General features: G+C 44.3%; 1 long non-coding RNA gene and 1 pseudogene across 1 annotated transcript in view; both read right to left on the bottom strand.

The window, feature by feature from the left end:
- Positions 1–17310, bottom strand: part of LOC144366280 (uncharacterized) — a 470215-nt gene that overhangs the window by 309711 nt on the left and 143194 nt on the right. The gene's annotated exons all lie outside the window — the stretch shown is intronic.
- LOC101972359 (caspase recruitment domain-containing protein 11 pseudogene) lies at positions 2082–5547 on the bottom strand (annotated as a pseudogene).

Below are 17310 nucleotides of genomic sequence, written 5' to 3'. Positions count from 1 at the left end.
GGTACACACAAAGCAACAAATAAACACAGTTATGACCAGTTACAAGTTTTATAAAGGAAGTAAACTGGGAACTGATAGAGCAAAATGAAGGCTCCTTCTTTGGTTAGGGTGGCCAGGCAGGGCCTCCCTGGAGAGCAGAGTTGGTAACAGAACTGCCATGAATGAGTATCCCTTTCCTGACCCATATTTACTTCAATCCCTACTCTTTACCTTAGTAGGTAGATGATGAACAGGCCCCAAACCAAAAAGGGTGTAGTGGGGAAGGTACCAGGCACACCAAAAAGCTCAGCTTTAGAAACCAATCCTGAACAGTTACTCCAGTTTAAAATAAAGTTAACGTATAAGAGCCAGAAACTCCAGTCAGTGCAAAAATGACCTCTTTATATCCCATCAAGGAATCATTACTGTAGATGACAAGAGGTATATTTCCAATAAATCTACAATTCTGTTTCAAATTAATGCAAACTTACAAAATCTCAAGCTGTTATTAGATTTCAATTAATAACCTGAGATGCCTCATTAATGCAAATATGCTCTTACTGGTGCTCAACCTTCATTAGTGAGATGGGTCCGATGACATGACTGTTTCATATGATAATGGAACTATGATTAAAAGGCACAATTAATCATTTTCTTCAACTAATCTCCACGACAGTTTACTTATGCCTATATGAAACATGTGCCTCTTGCAAAAAAAAGCCAATTTATATTTAAGCAAGTCAATGGCAGAAAGAAAAGCAGAAACATCCTACTGAAATCTCTCTCATAGTTGCAAAGAATCCCAGAAGAGAGTCAGATTGTTCCGGAATAATGAAAGACACAGAGCTGGCACCTCCACTATCCTTTATAACATGTTGAGAGTATAAAACATAAAACAACAAATGCCATTACACTCTTTGAATAACAAGGTCTTTTTTTAAAAATAATTTTTTTGGTTGTCAATGGACCATTTATTTATTTTTTGTTTTTATGTGGTGCTGAGAAGCAAACCTAGGCCCCTCACAAATGCTCTACCACTAAGCTATAACCTCAGTCCCTGACAAGGCTTTTTAAAATTCTCTTGTCCATGTAGTTTCCTGCTCTTCAACACTGAATCACTCCACCCGAAGGCTGAATCCAGCAACAGATGTGGAACCAAACATGACAAATGTAAGAATACTTCCCACTCTGCCCCACCTCCCTCCACTCCATGCAGTGAAATACAACTTGAAACCAAGCTGCCTGAACAGTATCTATTCCTACTACCTGCCCAGTGGCCTTCCCCAATTCTGACAGTAACACTGTGTTAGGCCTTTGCAGAACTGCCCTTCTCTCCTGTGGGCATTGTTATGGCTGAGTTGTCATTTACATCTGTCCCCTCACACAGGCAGAGGGAGGGCTGTGAGGAAGGCTGGTCCACCAAATTCTCCAATGTTCCGAACACTGATGGATCCAGGTGGGGCCCCTGAACACAGCATAGTCTCCTGGGTCTTTCCTGAAATCCATTTAGCAAAGTAAAAAATGTCATCTGGATTCCCTTGCTTTAGCTTTAGTTTACTGATTGTTTTATTTACCAGAAAGAAGAGATTATAAACAAATTGAACAGGGCCACTCATTCCTCTCCAACCTCCCTCCCATCTACCACACAGGTAAGTTGCTCTTTTTTTCTTTGTTTTTGTTTTAAAAGGACTAGAAATTTTAATGCAAGAAAAATAACCACGTGGCACATATTGACTCCCCCAGACCTGTCCTGGCCAGGAGGATGCTTGTGCCCAGGGCTGGCAGCCGCCCTGCTTGCTGGGCCCTGCCCTAGGGTAGCGCACCTGTCCCATGCGTTACGTATTACATTCACCTGCTGCTCTGGTTTCTGAGGGGCCTGCTGGCCTCGGGCAGTCCCTTTGCTAATGCCAGGAGGGCCTGACCACTGGGCAGGACGGGCTCGGATGGAATCGGCTATGCCCTGCACCTCCCCAGCTGTGTCTGTCCCTGGCTGCGTCTGCACCCAGGGCTCCCTGGAGGGACACCAGCACACGGCCCCAGGCTGGGGCAGCGGGATGCCCCCTCGTCTCCTGCGGCACTGCTCAGACTCTGGGCGCTGGGCCTCACAGCTGGTCCTCGTCCACCCAGATGGTCTTGCGCGGCTCCTCGCCAATCTTGTCCTTGATGACGCGCAGCAGCTCCTCCAGGTTGCCCCACATCTCGGCCTCCACCGTGGCGTAGAGGCAGGGCAGTGCCTCCAGCTCCTTCTCCTTCAGCCGGCACACGCCCAGGAATTCCTCCTCCTTCTCCAGCCGGGGCAGCAGCTTCCTGAATCTCTTGGTATTCTTCTCGGACACCCGGATGAAGAGCACGATGGGGTAGATTAGGTCTCGTAGGCAGCTGATGCCCCCGTCCAGCAGGCAGTGCTTGTTCTTGGCTGCCACGGCTTCGATGTTGGCGGGAACGATACATTCAAAGGTGTTGGGGTTCTTCTCCCGGGAGTATATGATGGTTTCTGTCTTCTGCTTTTTGAGGAACTCATCTCTTGTGACAATATCTGACTTGCATATCGTGAACTCCATGGAACCCCCAGAGTTGAGCAGCTTCTGCACCAGCGTCTTGGCCAGTATGGTGGGCGTGAAGAGGACCGGCCTGCGGCGCTCACAGTAGAAGGCACGCACCAGGCTGTAGGGGATGAGGCTGAGGCCCTTACTGAGCTCGCTCTCGGGGTCCATCTCCTCGTGCTTTTCGGTCAGCAGCTTCGAAGCATCCAGCGAGGACCGGGCCAGGCCCCCCATAGGGCTCCCCGAGATGATGCGGACGCGCTTGTTGCTGTTCATCCGGTTGTACTTGTTTTCTGACCTGCTGAGGAACTGAAGCAGCTGACCAAAGAGGAAACTGGCTCTGGAGAGGCGGGGGCTGACCCGGGGGTCGCTGGTGGCAAGTGGCTCCTCGGGCTGCAGGGTGTTCCGGAGCGCCCTCAGGGTGTGGTGGGCGGTGTCCGGCTCATCTCGGCTGCCCCGGTGCATCAGTCGCTGCAGCTTGACCAGGAGCAGCTGCTGGGCCCGGCTGTAGCTGGGTATGGTGCCTGTGTCCAGGTCATGGTCCGTGAAAGGGTCGACCCGGGCACACAGCCACTTGTGCCTGTCCTGGTACATGGTGTCCCTGACGTGCACGACGTCGTCACACCTCAGGGACATGGAGCAGGCGTCCAGCTGGCTGCAGATGTTCAGGTTCAGCCGGATGTAAAACGAGTCCCCCGAGGATCAGACCCTCCTCCATGTCTCTCAGTAGCTTCCGGTACCCTTCTTGGTTGACCTTGTAGTGCAGGGTGACCGGGCCACTGCACTTCTGGATGGTCCAGCGGGCCTCCTCCTTTGTGCACGCGTCCAAGGGGACACTCTGCCTCTCGCCTTTGATGCAGCCTTCCAGCAGCAGCAGCTGGTGGCCCTCGAGGAGTCCTGCCTTCTCGGCCAGGGAGCCCGGCTTGACTGAGTAGATGAAGCTGCCGCGGGCGTTGCCACCCAGCAGGGTGAGCTGGGTGATGAGGCTGTCGCCATTCAGCGTTGTGTGCTGCACTGAGGGTCCAGGGCCCCGCACGTGCCCCACGGATGTGACCGAGGGCGGGAAGGGTCTTTCAAGTGAGAATTTCCTAAACATGAGGTTGACCTGCTCCAGGTCGTAGGCATCTAGGCCTTCAGACTGGTGGGACGAGGAGGAGGAGTGGATGGACGGTGGACCAAAGGAGCTGTGCTCGTGACTGTCGTCGTCCAGGTCCAAGGCGTCGAACCCAGCACTGTCGTTGTCTTCTTCGACTGTGCTGCGGAGCGGGGCATCCTCCTTACAGAGCCTGACATGGAGTCGTTTCCCGGGGGCTTGGCAGTGATGGACATGATACTGCTGCGGCTTCGATGGGGCTGCATCTTGGAGAAGGAGCTGGTGATGGGCAGGGAGTGGGAGGAGCTGGGGCTGGCATCCCTGTCTTCATGTCCCTTGCCTTGAAAATCCGACGCTCGCTTCAGGCTGATGGGGGATTTGGCTCTCTGCAGCTGGATGCCCTTCAGGTTCATCCTGCGCCGGGGCGGGTGGTAGGGCAGGAAGTACTTGCTGTCTTCAGGTGACTCCTCCGAGGTGGAAGTCAGCCTCTTGCCCGTTAACCCTGGGGCTGGCGTCCCCAAAGTTCTGTGAGATGATGGTGGCTGGCAGGTTCCTGGGCAGACTCTGGTCGAGGCTGCCATTGTCTTTGGAGAGGCGCCGGAGCTTGCTCTCCAGGTTGACGATGCAGGCTTCCCGCCACACCATCTCGATCCTCATCTCCTCGTTCTTCTCCAGCTCCCGGATCTGTTTCCGGTACTTGTCTTTCTGGATCAAGCACTGCGAGTACTGAGTCTGCGCTTCGTCTCGGAAATGGAAGGCCTGGTCCTGCTCCTGCTCCACCTCCTCCAGTTGCAGCATGACCGTGTTCATACGGTGCTTGTACATTTCACAGTCTTTCCCCAGGGTCGAGCACCTAAGCTCCAGGTCTTCCTTTTCCTCCAAGTACTTGTCTCGAAGCTCCTCTGCCTGGCGGACCTCCTCCTGCAAGTTGTAGATTTTGTTGACGAGCTCCTGCCGGTCCTCCAGTGCCTCTTTCCTGTCATGCTCCAGGATGTCCACGATGGCCTTGTCTGAGTCTGGCTGGCTGCATTTGCCGGCCTGGATGATGGACTGCAGCTCCTGGGTCTTGGTCTTGAGCATCTCATTCTCCCGCTCCAATTCCAGGACCTGCTCCTTCTTGGGCCGATTCTCGATGTCATTCTTCAGTTTCAGCGGCTGATTTCTCTCCAGCTTACATTCCTCCTCCATCTTGTTCAACCGGTGCTTGAGTTGATTGATCTTGAGTTGGAGGTCCCAGCTTCTCATCACGGCCATGTTTTTCTCTTCTCTGAGCTGGGCATAGTGCATGGCCAAGGTGTAGTTGTCCTTGACCTTGACCAGCTCCTCGTTGTAGCCATCCGGATCTTCCTTCATCTTGTAGTACCGCTCCTGGAAGGTCAGCAGCTCCACCCGGGTCAGCGTCAGCTGCTTCTTCTCGTCCTCCAGCTGCCGAGCCTTGGCCAGCAGCTCGCAGCGCTGGAGGTCCTTGGCCTTCATCTGCTGCTGCAGCTTGATGACCTCATTCATCAAGAAGTGCGTGAGGCCCTTGTGGCCCTCCTCCACCACGATAGTGGAGAACCTCCGGGTGGGCTCCTTCCCCCTCACCAGCTTGTACAGTTCTGGGTAGTAAAACTCCAAGCTCTCCAAGAAGACCACATAGGCTCTTTGCCCTTTGGTGTGTAGAATGTCCAACAGTCGGCCTGCCGGGTTGATCTTGGACGGCAGCATGGGCGTGTTAAGCACTTCATCTTTATCTTGCTCATCGATGACCTTGCACTGGTGCAGGTAGGGGGTGAGCTTGGCCGGGTTGATGTAGCGACTCAGCATGTGCCTGTTACACTCCACGTTCTCCCACAGGGCATCCTCCTCGTCCTTGAGGGTCTCCATGTCGTCATCCATCCCCGGCCAGCCTCCTCGCTGACATAAACCCCAGCGAGGTCAATCAAAGAGCCTCCCAGGACTGCTCTCCACGTGCTTCTGCAGTGGTCTTTATTCTCTTCAAAAAGTTGACATCCTACGAATGCGATTCAACAGTTCTTTCCCAAGCTTGTGGCAGACACCGCTGTCACTCATCGGCACCATGCCCCTGCTCTTCCTGCTAACAGAATCCCAGTTTTTTTTTTTTTTCCAGGAATCGGGCACCTCATGCTTCAGGGAGGCCGGGCATCTTTTGAGCTGGCATGTAGTAGGTGTTCAATAAACAGGAGCTGCTAAGCTACTATTGAAGTCTGCTGTTTATACTTTCCGGCTGGATCTTGTCTTCCCTCAAGCCAGTCTCCCGATGGATCTGGAGTTGAGATAGCTGGGATCTGGGCGCTCATGCTCCGTGGGTGCGGACGCCTCCTCCACGCAGGCCGCCGGCTGCCTCCCACACCCCGCACCCACTGTCTGGCTGCCCGGCCACAGGGGCTGGTGCGGCTGGGGCTGGAGTCCGGAGACCCGAAGAGGCGAAGGGAGCAGAAAGGAGAGAAAGTGTGTAGGTAAGTTGCTCTTATTCTCCTTTTCCCTTAGCCCCTGTGTGATCCACTGGCAAGAGATATTAAGTGTATCAAAGCTATAACCTTCTCCCTCTTAAGTAAATGGTAGTTTTTTTTTTAAACTATTGAGATTTTATTTTAATTGTTGCTTAGTAACCATCACAAGATTGGAACTGTTTTCAGGCTTTAAAAAATAGTGATATATATATATATATATATATACACACACACACATGTATATATATTAAAAAAGGATCATTTAGAAGTTTAAAGTTAAAAAAACTATCTGAAAATGAAATTGTTTAAAAATTCATATTCTTGTAGCCTTTTATCAGGGACACAATTCTAAAAATTCTAAAACAAAACAGCATTTTGAGCATTCTTTCTCAATAAATTCTAATACATTCATCTACTATGTCATTGTAATATGTTGATTTTGACTTTGTCCTTTAGGCAACAAAATACTAGGTGGCCTTAGTTAACATGCACTAATATGCTTTCAAACCATACTTTTTTCAGATACAGATGGAGCTCAGCTTAAATGTTTGGACTTCGGATTTTTGAGTTTATAATGCTGCAAAAGTCATTTACAATCAGTTGAGACTATATTCCTAATTTTGAATTTAGATTGTTTTTTTCCTGGTTATAAGTGTTCTGATCTTCTTTCTCATAGCTGGGCAGAAGTACACTGCAGCTCCCAGTAAGCCACATGATCACGAGCACAAACAAGAGAATTTCTGGCAGTGTCCTTTGTTGTTAAACCATGATGTTTGGTAGGTTAAGTATAGTGTATGTATTTTCAACTTGCAATGTTTTCAAACTACAGTAGGTTTACTGGGCTGTAACCACTTGATAACTTGAAGATCATGTGTATTAGCTGTATTAGATACGTAAGATGTAAATGTTAGACACGGCAATTATCATCAAAAGTATCTCTGTATTTAAGTATCTATACCTTATTAGAAATATTGATTTTGAGAAGTACATTATATAATAATGGTTTCAGAGCATATGCCAACTATGATCAAGTGAATGAGCTGCTGGAGTACTGGGTTGAGGATTATAAAATGCCCTGGAAACTTGGTAGGAAAGAGAGCTTTTCCGTTCTGTCTGCCCATGGTGCAGGATTCAGAAGGAGCTGTAGGCATGACAAAAGTGTTTTTCATCCATTGCCTTATGGAAAAGTCCAGTTGTTCTGCCAGTAGCTGCTTGACCTTTGTGAAGTTGAGATTCTCTGGGTCTCTGTCTGCTCATCTTTAAAATGAGGGTTTTGATTAGATAACCTCTAAGGTCCCTTCCATTCTAAACATTCAATGATATTCTGAGCAAACAATAATAATAGCTCTTATGATTAGCAGCAAGAGAAGTCTGCTGCAGAGCAACAAGGTACAGGCAGCCGTGAGCATAAATGAAAACTCTCTGAAGAAATGGGAGAAGGAAGGAGGCTAACTTCAATTGAGCTGTTTGGCTAGAACATAATGCCTATTAAGCAAAATATTGCCCCACCAATACATTGTCCATCATCTTTTAACATATATATTTCAATATTCCTTCTTGAATTATTTTGCAAAATAATGGAATGTCCATGATTTTGTTTTGAAATACACACAAGTTTCACTACAGCTAACTTTTATTCACATCTGCATTTCACAGGAAGAAGTGTGTTTGAGTGTCAGTCAGAATACTCAACTATAGGAATCCAAAGGTTACTATCTCATAAAACCTGAAGTGCAGGGATAAGGAAGGCTCAGTGACTGGCAATGTCATGGGTAGCCCCATCCAAGATCTCTTGAGCTCTCTGCTCTATAGATCTTGTGACAGCTTTGCCCTCAGGATGGCTGCCTGAATGATAATTAGAGGACTTCTGATAGCAATTGGTTCAGGTCCAGAAAAAGGCTAGTTTTTCTTCTATAGCAGCATAAGCAAGTATTTCTGTGACCCAATTGGTTCAGAGCAGCTCATTTTTAAATGGATATTTGGTTAGACAGATGGAAAGAAGGGAGGGAAGAGAGATATGCAAAAAGGAAGAAATGAGTGGGAGAATACAAGGAAGGCAAGAAAGAAGATAAAAAGGACCCTAGCATCTAAAAATCAGTCTACCACTCATTGCCATAGCTCAGAGTTAGAAGCCAGACCGGTACTCCTAGCTGGGCTGCTCTGTCCTCCTAATGGACACAGACAATTTTGCCAGACACCAACAACTCAGAACAGATAATTTGAGATCATGATAAAGTGAGACAAACAAGACCACTTCACAATTGTGTGTAAGCAAAGAATAAAAGGAGAACAGTGCCACCCATAAAACACCTAACCTCTTTCTTGCTTGCCCAATGAGGGCAGCTGCTACTTCAGTATGAACAATGGCTTTAGCATGGCTCCAGGCTTTCCTCTCTTGAGAGATTTACTGGGATAGCCACGTACAGAAATGCCCCACTTTGTGACAGCATCCTATCAAGCATCAATCGCTTCTTTGAGTCTCCCCTAAACCCCCCAACCAGAGACAGAATCCTCTCAAACACCCTCTTACCAAGACACCCTATGTTTCTTCATGGTGTGTGTTCACTCCTCTTGCACTAACTAACAAACCCAACTTGTTCAACTTCAAGTATTTTCCAGTAGTGTCTAGGTAGAGAGCATCAATATTGGGTTTAGGTTAACATGTGTGCCAATCTCTTTTTTTTCCATCATTATTCTAAGAAGCCTTCTTTAACTTTTTTTTCTGAATCATCTACCACTTTTGAATCTTTGCAGCAATTACACTAATTATCTCTTTACATTCTCCATGTCTTTTCTGTGCCTTCTACAAACAATGAGCAATTCTTCCCCCAACATTCACTTTCTCACAAACCAATTTTTGTGTGATTGAAACTAAATTATGAAGGAACAGAAAAGATGTTGGAGAGTCCACCATAGTGTTAGAAAGCACACACCTTCTCAGCAACATACCTTTTTAGTATAATGAAAAAGTAATAGCTAACGTTATTATTACACTACTTTATACATGACATACATTGCTCTTAAAAATTTTATTATTCACAAATTAATTTAATGTATCCATCCAAAAAGTTATGGGATAGATATTAAAATTTGCTCCATTTGGGAGAAAAGGGTACTAGAAATTGAACTGAGAGGCTCTTAACCACAGAGCCACATCCCCAACCCTTTTTAAAAAAAAGTTTTATTTAGAGACATTACCTCATTAATTTGCTGAGGCTGGCTTTGAACTTGTAATCCTCCTACCTCAGCCTCCCAAGTTGGTTGAATTATAGTTGTGCACCACAGTGCCTGGCTAGACTGCCTCATTTTAAAGAAAAGTCCAGAGTCTCATCTAAGTCAAAGAGTTCATCAATAGCAGAGACACCATTTAACTGGACCTCTGACTCCAGGAAATAGCCTCCTACCCAAAAGAATATACTGTCTCCTACTCAATAGTGGTTCTGTAACACTCTCTAAAACATGAACAAACAAATGAGCAGCTAGGCATGGTGTTTTTCACAATATTACATCCAGACATTTATGAACAAGACAGTAAAAATTCATGAACATAGGGCTAAGGCCTAAAAGATATCTATGACACAGAAAAGTATTTTGGTAGAAATGTTTACAGTCTATGCTGCCATGGCTGTGAAATGTTTCAGAAAATTGAACCCCATTCCATATGTGCATAGAGCTGTTTGCCTAACTGGGAAATTCTTTGGTTGAGAACAGGAGGGAGAAAAGGAAAAATTTTCTCCCCAGTAAAAACTAGGAATTGAAAAGTGATGGTGACATCACTCAATGTCTGGAGGTTCTGCTCCACCGCTGGCCACCACTGCTCATTTGAGCTCAAATTGCTCAGTCACAAGGCTGAGACTAAAGCCTTCCCCAGAAGCCACATTCCCCACATTTTCAGAGCACTCTCCTTACAGGAGAAAGCTGTTTTGCATTTTTTGTTTTTATAACTGTCTTTGTGTTTCCAGCATTGCCAGAGAATTCAAGATCCTCAAAATGTGTCTTCTGGGGTCAAGTGATCCACTCTCCTGGCTCGAGCTCAAGCCAGAGCCTTTAGATGAGCTAATTTTACACAACCAGAGAGAGAAAGAAAATGGGTTTTGTGATGAGCATCTGCTGTTTTGTTAAAAATGTGGTTAAAGTCATTAATAAAAGTGACATTACCAGCTGTTGTAATGTCAAGCAGCTTAGCTAAACTGTTTTTTATCAAATGACAACATATGACACTCAAATCAATTCCAAAACAATAACACATTGTTACGTGTAAAACAAACCTGAATGAAAGTGAGAACACATACATGTGTGTGTGTGTGTGTGTGTGTGTGTCTGTGTCAGAGAGGGGGGGGGAGGGAGGGAGAGCCTGAGAGAGAAGTTAATTAAAATACATATTCAAATTTCTCCTGAAGTCAGCACAATAGACAGCAGGATGCTGATAATTTTCAAACATTTTTACCTCTATTTCAGTCAAAGCAAAAGAGGGTGATTATCTTGTCCCTGTTATGATACAGAAACAATGACTTTATTTTGTAATTGGCTTATAAATGGCCAAAAGAATGTAGGTTTCTGGCCAGTTAAAATCTGACTGGCTTCTACCCTTCAGCATATACCTCTCCAGGAGTGTGGCAATCAGGAGAGTACTGCTTTGTGTGGCTATGTTCATCTTCTCTATTTTTATCCGCCCATCATTTTTAATTATCGGGCCATTAAAAGATGACAGATCAGTAGCACTGCCAACTGTGTTGTCCTTATGGCTGAAAAGTCTGTGACAGTTGATGCAATGAGCACCCTCCCAGTGTTCATCATGGAGCTTGTAAAAGCAAAACGGCACAACTTCCTCCTTCCTTGCACCATCATGGCGAATCCTGTATCAATAAATGTTTAATTTCCACAACTATGACAAGAAAAGGGCCTGAGCTGTGACCAGTGCTTAGTAATCTGTGGGTATTTCATGTGCACGACTATTAATAATACAATTCACAAATGCTTCGTCTGCAGGCCTGGGCTAGGTCCTGCTTCTTTGAGAGTCCTATGACTTAGCAGGAAAGCTCCTGCGAAGGGCATCCTTCCTCCTGGAAGGAAAACAAAGGGACATGCTTTGGGGAAATGATACTTGCCAGGAACAGAAGGTGCTCTGCACATGGAGAGTGTTTCAAGGTGGGCAACTCAGAAGGGACCTACATTTGGAGAAGAGACACGCCAGAACCAACAGAGAGGCAGAAATCAGCAAGCAGCTGTGTACTCTAGTTCTACTCAATGAAAGGAAAACAGGGACCCCAGTGATAATCAGCATATGGAGAAGCACAAAGATGGGGTACCTCAGGAAATGAAAGTGCCCATTTCCTCGAGGATGTCACTGAATACCACAGGTGGAGAAATTGGCACAAGAGTATGGTGCTTCTCAACTGAGAATGGATTAAAGATAACACTGACGATATCAGCAACAGGAATCCAAGCTTGATATTGAAAAGGACTTCTAACAGCAAAGGTAGGACAGGACAGATGACCAAGGGATATGTACATGGAGGGAATGTTAGGCAAGGACAGAGAACCTCATGAATGATCAAGTGCCCGGCCCCATGAGGAAACAGAGGAATGGACAGAAAGCTATTCTCTTCCCATGATTAAAGGAAAGGAAAGTTTACATTAAGGAATTGAGTCTCGTCTCCTAAGAGAGGAGAGATCATCATTGGCATTTTAAAAATTGTGTTGTTTTCTAATAGTTTCCAAAGCAGATCTTGTTAATTTTAGTAGACTAAGCTATACAGTCTCTACAATCATATGCCTCATTTCTCTATTATTGAAGAGATAGAATTTGGATTATATGCCAGAAGTGGTGGTTAGTCTTGAATCTCCATTTTCCTGCTTATTTCTGAATTCATTTATTCACTCATTTATTTAACCAATTAAAGCTTTCTATTCAGCCTTAGTTTTCCTAAGTATTTAGGAACTAGACTGACCATGGGACTCATAGCCGGGGGGAACCTGGTCTCTTCCTCTGAACCACACCATCCGTTGAATGGTCTGTATTGATTAGATGTCCTATTATGTGCTCATATACAGGTCTCATTTTATTCTAACACTAATTTTATGAGACATCCTTCATTTTTACCATCTTTGTAGTTGGCAAACTAGCTAGGAAAGAAATGGAAATTAATAAGAAGCAAAATTAGGATGGGAACCCAGGCCTGATTTTAGCCCCTATGCTCTATTCCTCCCCAAGAGCTTCTAAAAACACACTTCATGAGTGCATCACCCCACTTTGATTCCCCTGAAGATTCAGAGACCTAAGTTATAATTGAAATTTTTGAATCAAGCACAAGACTTGACAAGAATCTTTCCTGTAAGAGATGGACTCAGACTCACAACAAAGCTGGTGACAGCTTTTCTAAGACATGGGGCACCTGTGTTGATGTGAGAACAGAGAGCTTAAATAAAATTGAGAATAGTTCTAGTTTCTCATGTAGTTTTCTTCATTCAGCCTGAGCCAGACTGAAGACAGAATGGTAAATTCTGCAAATTAGGCACATACATATTCTCTCTTTTCCCCTCCTAGATAGCTGGACAAGGTGAGTCCCACTTGGACACTAGGGACTGGGCAGGTTGAGAAAAGTGTTCATACCTATACAGGTCATAAAAAACAGAACATCGATCCAAACTATGTTGCACTTGGCTCCAAAAGGAGCACTCTTTTGTTGTTGTTACAACACATGCTACAATGTCACCTCCAAAGGTAGGTGGGTATTGATTTTACCAAATCTAAGCTCATCAGCTTGCCTTAGATCTCACCTCATGGGAAAAGACTTTGTGGCCAAAAAGGCCCCAGGTAGTCCACAATCTTTATCCCTACCATGCACATTTCAATTCACTCTCTCCCTGTTATCTGCCACAGTGGCTTCTTTCAGCTTGCCTTACACCCTGTGTGTCTTTGTTTGTGTGTCTTTGCTTAGAAACTGATGAAACTGGTGAACACTGCCCACCCATCTCCACCACTTGACTGACTCCTGCTCCTTATCCAGTTCTCCTTCAAGAAAGCCATCCAGATTGCCTGGGCCAGGCCCATTTCTGATGCTTGAGAACACAGCTTTACAAACTAGGCTTTATTGACATTTGGGGCCAGGAAATTAATTCTTTCATGTGGAGCCTGTATTGTACATGTGGGTAGTCAAATAGCCTTCACTAGATATTCAACCACTAATGTCTCCAGGCATTACCATATATCCCTGGAGGGCAGAGTCATTGCCAGATGAAAGCCACTAAGCTGCAGCCCTTTGGAATGACTTTCCTTCTCTGAAGAACTAGCTCTGGGGCAGTAATATGTTTGTATTTGCCTGGCTACTTGACCATCTCCAAGACACAGATGGGATTGCATCTTTGCTCTGCTTCTTAGGTTCCGGGTGAGTTTGGACATGTTGTTTGGCCTGCCCAGTCCTCAGCTCCCAGGTAGGGAAAACACTCACCTTGAAGAACTAACGCATGTACAGTATCTTCTGCAAAACTTGTCTTCCTGTCTTCAATTGAGTCCAGGGTGAGGGAATCTTATTGTAAACCAAAAGAACTGCATGATAAACTAGCACTATTAGAATTTTCTTTAAGTTCTGGGTAGCATCACAAATATGGTCCTACCACATCCTAGAAAACTCACAGTCAGCTGTGCTGTAAGTCAGAATCCTTCCCTCATAAGCAAGATTCTATCAGAGATGAATTCAAATAAGGGAGTCAGTATTGGACAGTGAGTTCCTGAAAGGCAGAAACTTAAATGCTCAGTCTCCTGGTTAATGCCTGGCTTAAAGTAGGATTCCAAAAAAAACAATTATTTTTTTTAACAATTTCTATTCAAAAGAGCTAGATGAGAGATCATAAACTCAAGTCAGTAGCTAATAGAAGATTGCTGAAGCTTCTTTGAATACAAAAAATAATGGCACCATGGTTAGGCTCCAGGGAGATTAATCACTGGGTCATATGGACATTAACCAATCAGGAAGGAGGTAAGAGTTACCAACAGTCTCCTGCACAGTACAAAAGGATTACAGGATGACATCCAACTAAAACATCAGAAGGACCCAAATTAATAGGAGAGCCTGTTCTTTGGCAACTAGCACTGTGGTACTGCCGGGGCATGGCACATCTCGCCAATCGGAAAGCACACACCACAACCTGGAGTCTGTGCCCAGCTGCACCATTCCATGTTTCCCTGATGGAAATTAGAAAAAAATGTAACCTCAGCTGACAAGTTTACTAAGACACAGAAGACATTACAAAGGCCCTTTTGGCATTATAATCTCGTAAAAGCTGACTTGCCATCATTATTGAAAGTAATTGGTCAAAAAAAAAAACTGAGACAGATGGAGAGCAATCCTATAAAGCTGTCAAGTTAATTATCTGTCCTACAGGTGTGTTCTATTCGATGCTCCTCACTCTGACTTGCTGCCTACCACAGGGCTCACCACCTACCCTGGTGCTCACCAGCCCCTGTTCCTGTTCTTCCCATGCCCGTTGCACCGTACCACTTGACTGGGGCAGTATGACCTACAGCTGTGAGAAGACATTTAAAGCAGAAGTCTCTCTTGGCCACATTATCTCCTCGCCCAATTATATTGCCATACTGGTCCAACTCTGAATACATCCCTAGCGCGTTGTCATGCTGTGTAATGACAAATTCTAATTTTCCAGGACAGACAATGCAGATAAAAACAATCAACTTATTTGAAATTCTTCAAATGATTGCAACACCAAAGTAACTTTTATTCATATGAAATGTAAGTTTTCAGGAAGTTTAGATCAGGGCTGGAATGGGAATGCTACTCAATGGTAGAACACTTGCCTAGTGTGCATGTGGCCCTGGGTTAAAACCTTAGTACTACAAAAAAAAAGGTGGGGGGGGTGGTAGGTCAGTGATTTGAGATCTAGAAACTTGTGCAAGAAAGCTGATAACCCAAATAAGAGGGGATGAAAAGGGAGAAGCATAGATAAAAACAAATAGGAACAGCAGGCTCTGAGCTCAGGATCAACAGAGAAAACCTGCTACATCATTGAAGCTCAGTTCCTGGCCTGAGACCCGCCACCTGCCGAATACTGTCAAATGAACCAATTCCTGTCCTAGTATTTTCCCTCTTATTCCCAAAGACTGGGTTCCCCAGTAGAATATTTTTTCAGGGTTAAGTCTCTGATGCCCTTTGTTCAGCTGCATTTGGAAAGTGATGAATTTACTCAGGAATCAGAAAATGGAAACAAAGGACAAGCTGGAGTCATACAGTAGACATTAGCTGGAGGCATATGGGAGACACCATTTTGCCACAGTCAGGGGTGGAGAATCCAAAAAGCTCATGTTCATAGGGAATTTTCTTTTCAACTTATGGGTGAGCATTACTTAGAAGAACTCAAGAGACTATAGGGTTTTGTAATAGACTTAGTAGTGTGTCTGAGCTACAGAATGAAGACTAAGAAGGGAAGGGAGAAAACTGTGTTATATGCATATATGAATATGTCCAAATGAACCCCACTATTATGTATAACTGCAATGCTCTAAAAGTAAGAAATAAATATCATTACAGCCAATCGTTGTTCAGAAAAAAAAGGGAAAACAATGCATTCTGCCTCTTCTCTTTCTAAAGAAATTAATTTGTTTTCCCATTTAGTCCTTCACAAAAAGTTCATGCATCTGTATGTGTGTGCATATGCAAAAACTATAAAATGTTATGTTGATAGAAACAAACCATACAAGAGACTATAACATGAAAAATGTAAGTCCCAGGATTCAAAGGTGTTCTCAACAAACAATTTCAGGAATGTGTATTTATGTGTAACACAATAGGATCATAACACTATACAGTAACTTCCTCTTTTTTAAAAAAAACCTGGTATCTTGGGAACTTTTCTATATTCATAAAAATATGCATGCTTTGTTATTTTTATCTACTGGTTAGTAAAGACCCATTTTACTAGCATAGAAGTTCAAATTATTACAAAATTCATCATGGAAAAACTCTCATCATGTGGAATTTCTTACCACTCCTTTGATATTTAAATAAATCATCGCATTCAACCAAAGTGGTGGACAAAGGTTGATGTCTGTTTTCAAGGATTCAGCTTTAGTTCAGTTAGGCTGGTTAAAAAAAATTACCCTGGAATGCCTGAGCTTGAGGTCATCTGGATAGAAGAAGTATCACCAAAAGACTGTGTGTGTGTGTGTGTGTGTGCGCACATGCATGTGCACATTGTATATGTGTGTGTATGTGTTTCTGAAGATCAAACTCATGCATGCCAGGCAAGTGTTCTACCACTGAGCTACATTCCCAGTCCCTGGAAAGTATATTTTTGAGGAAAGTTTTTTGGGAGGATTTATGAGCCCATAGGAATAATTGGCAAGTAAGTCTGAAACTATGTACAAGTTGAAGATTTTATATAAATCCTAGAAGAATACAAAGCATACTTTTCTCTGGTTGTTATTTCACATGTTCAAGAACAAATATTTGTCCTTAGTATAAATATACAGCTAATGTATGTTAAGTGCTTATGACATGTCAGACAGGGTGCTAAGCACTTCCCATGGTGATCTCGTTTAATTCACATACTCACCCTGAGTATAAGATACTATTATGATCCCCAGTGTAAAGAGAGAATTCTGGCCCAATATTTTAGGGAAGCAGCAATGTGGAATCTAAGAAATCTGTCTAAATCCTGTATTCTATGATATTCACACTGTATCTTTAAAAATGCTACAGATATTGGAATAGATAAAACAGTGTCTTAGGTTTCTTCTCTGAAAGTAAATATACATATTTCTTTCTCTTTGCCCACCTAGAGTTCCATATTGCTTGAAGGATTTAAGGAGGTATCTTACCAACTTAAATGAACAGAAAGGATTTAGGGATGAGAAGCAGAGAAAAGAGCACATGCTGCCCCCCAAGTATGTCAAACACCCCATGCTTTGTGTGAGAAACACTCCCACCTTCTCCAGTCATGCACATGGAGAGGCCTCCATTTCCAGAGCTGTGTGAAAAGTCCACCTTATCCTCACCTTCTCAAAGGGCTCTGTCCCATCACTCTCCCAGCCCTTAATCTGCTCGTTTTAATCTTAGTACCGTACCATACATATGGCTCTAAGATTCATGGTAACATGAAGTACAATAGATAGATGAATCTTCACTTTAAATGCTGTGGGTCTCCTTTGTCCCTAGAACAATCTGTACTGCTCTTCATACGTATGTGTTAAACAAAAGAATAAAACATACACAAATTGAATGGCTTT

Source organism: Ictidomys tridecemlineatus, chromosome 8 (genome assembly GCF_052094955.1).
Source record: "Ictidomys tridecemlineatus isolate mIctTri1 chromosome 8, mIctTri1.hap1, whole genome shotgun sequence".
Classification (NCBI taxonomy): Eukaryota; Metazoa; Chordata; class Mammalia; order Rodentia; family Sciuridae; genus Ictidomys; species Ictidomys tridecemlineatus.
The sequence above is the reverse complement of the archived record's forward strand: the minus strand, read 5'-3'. Positions and strand labels throughout refer to the sequence as shown.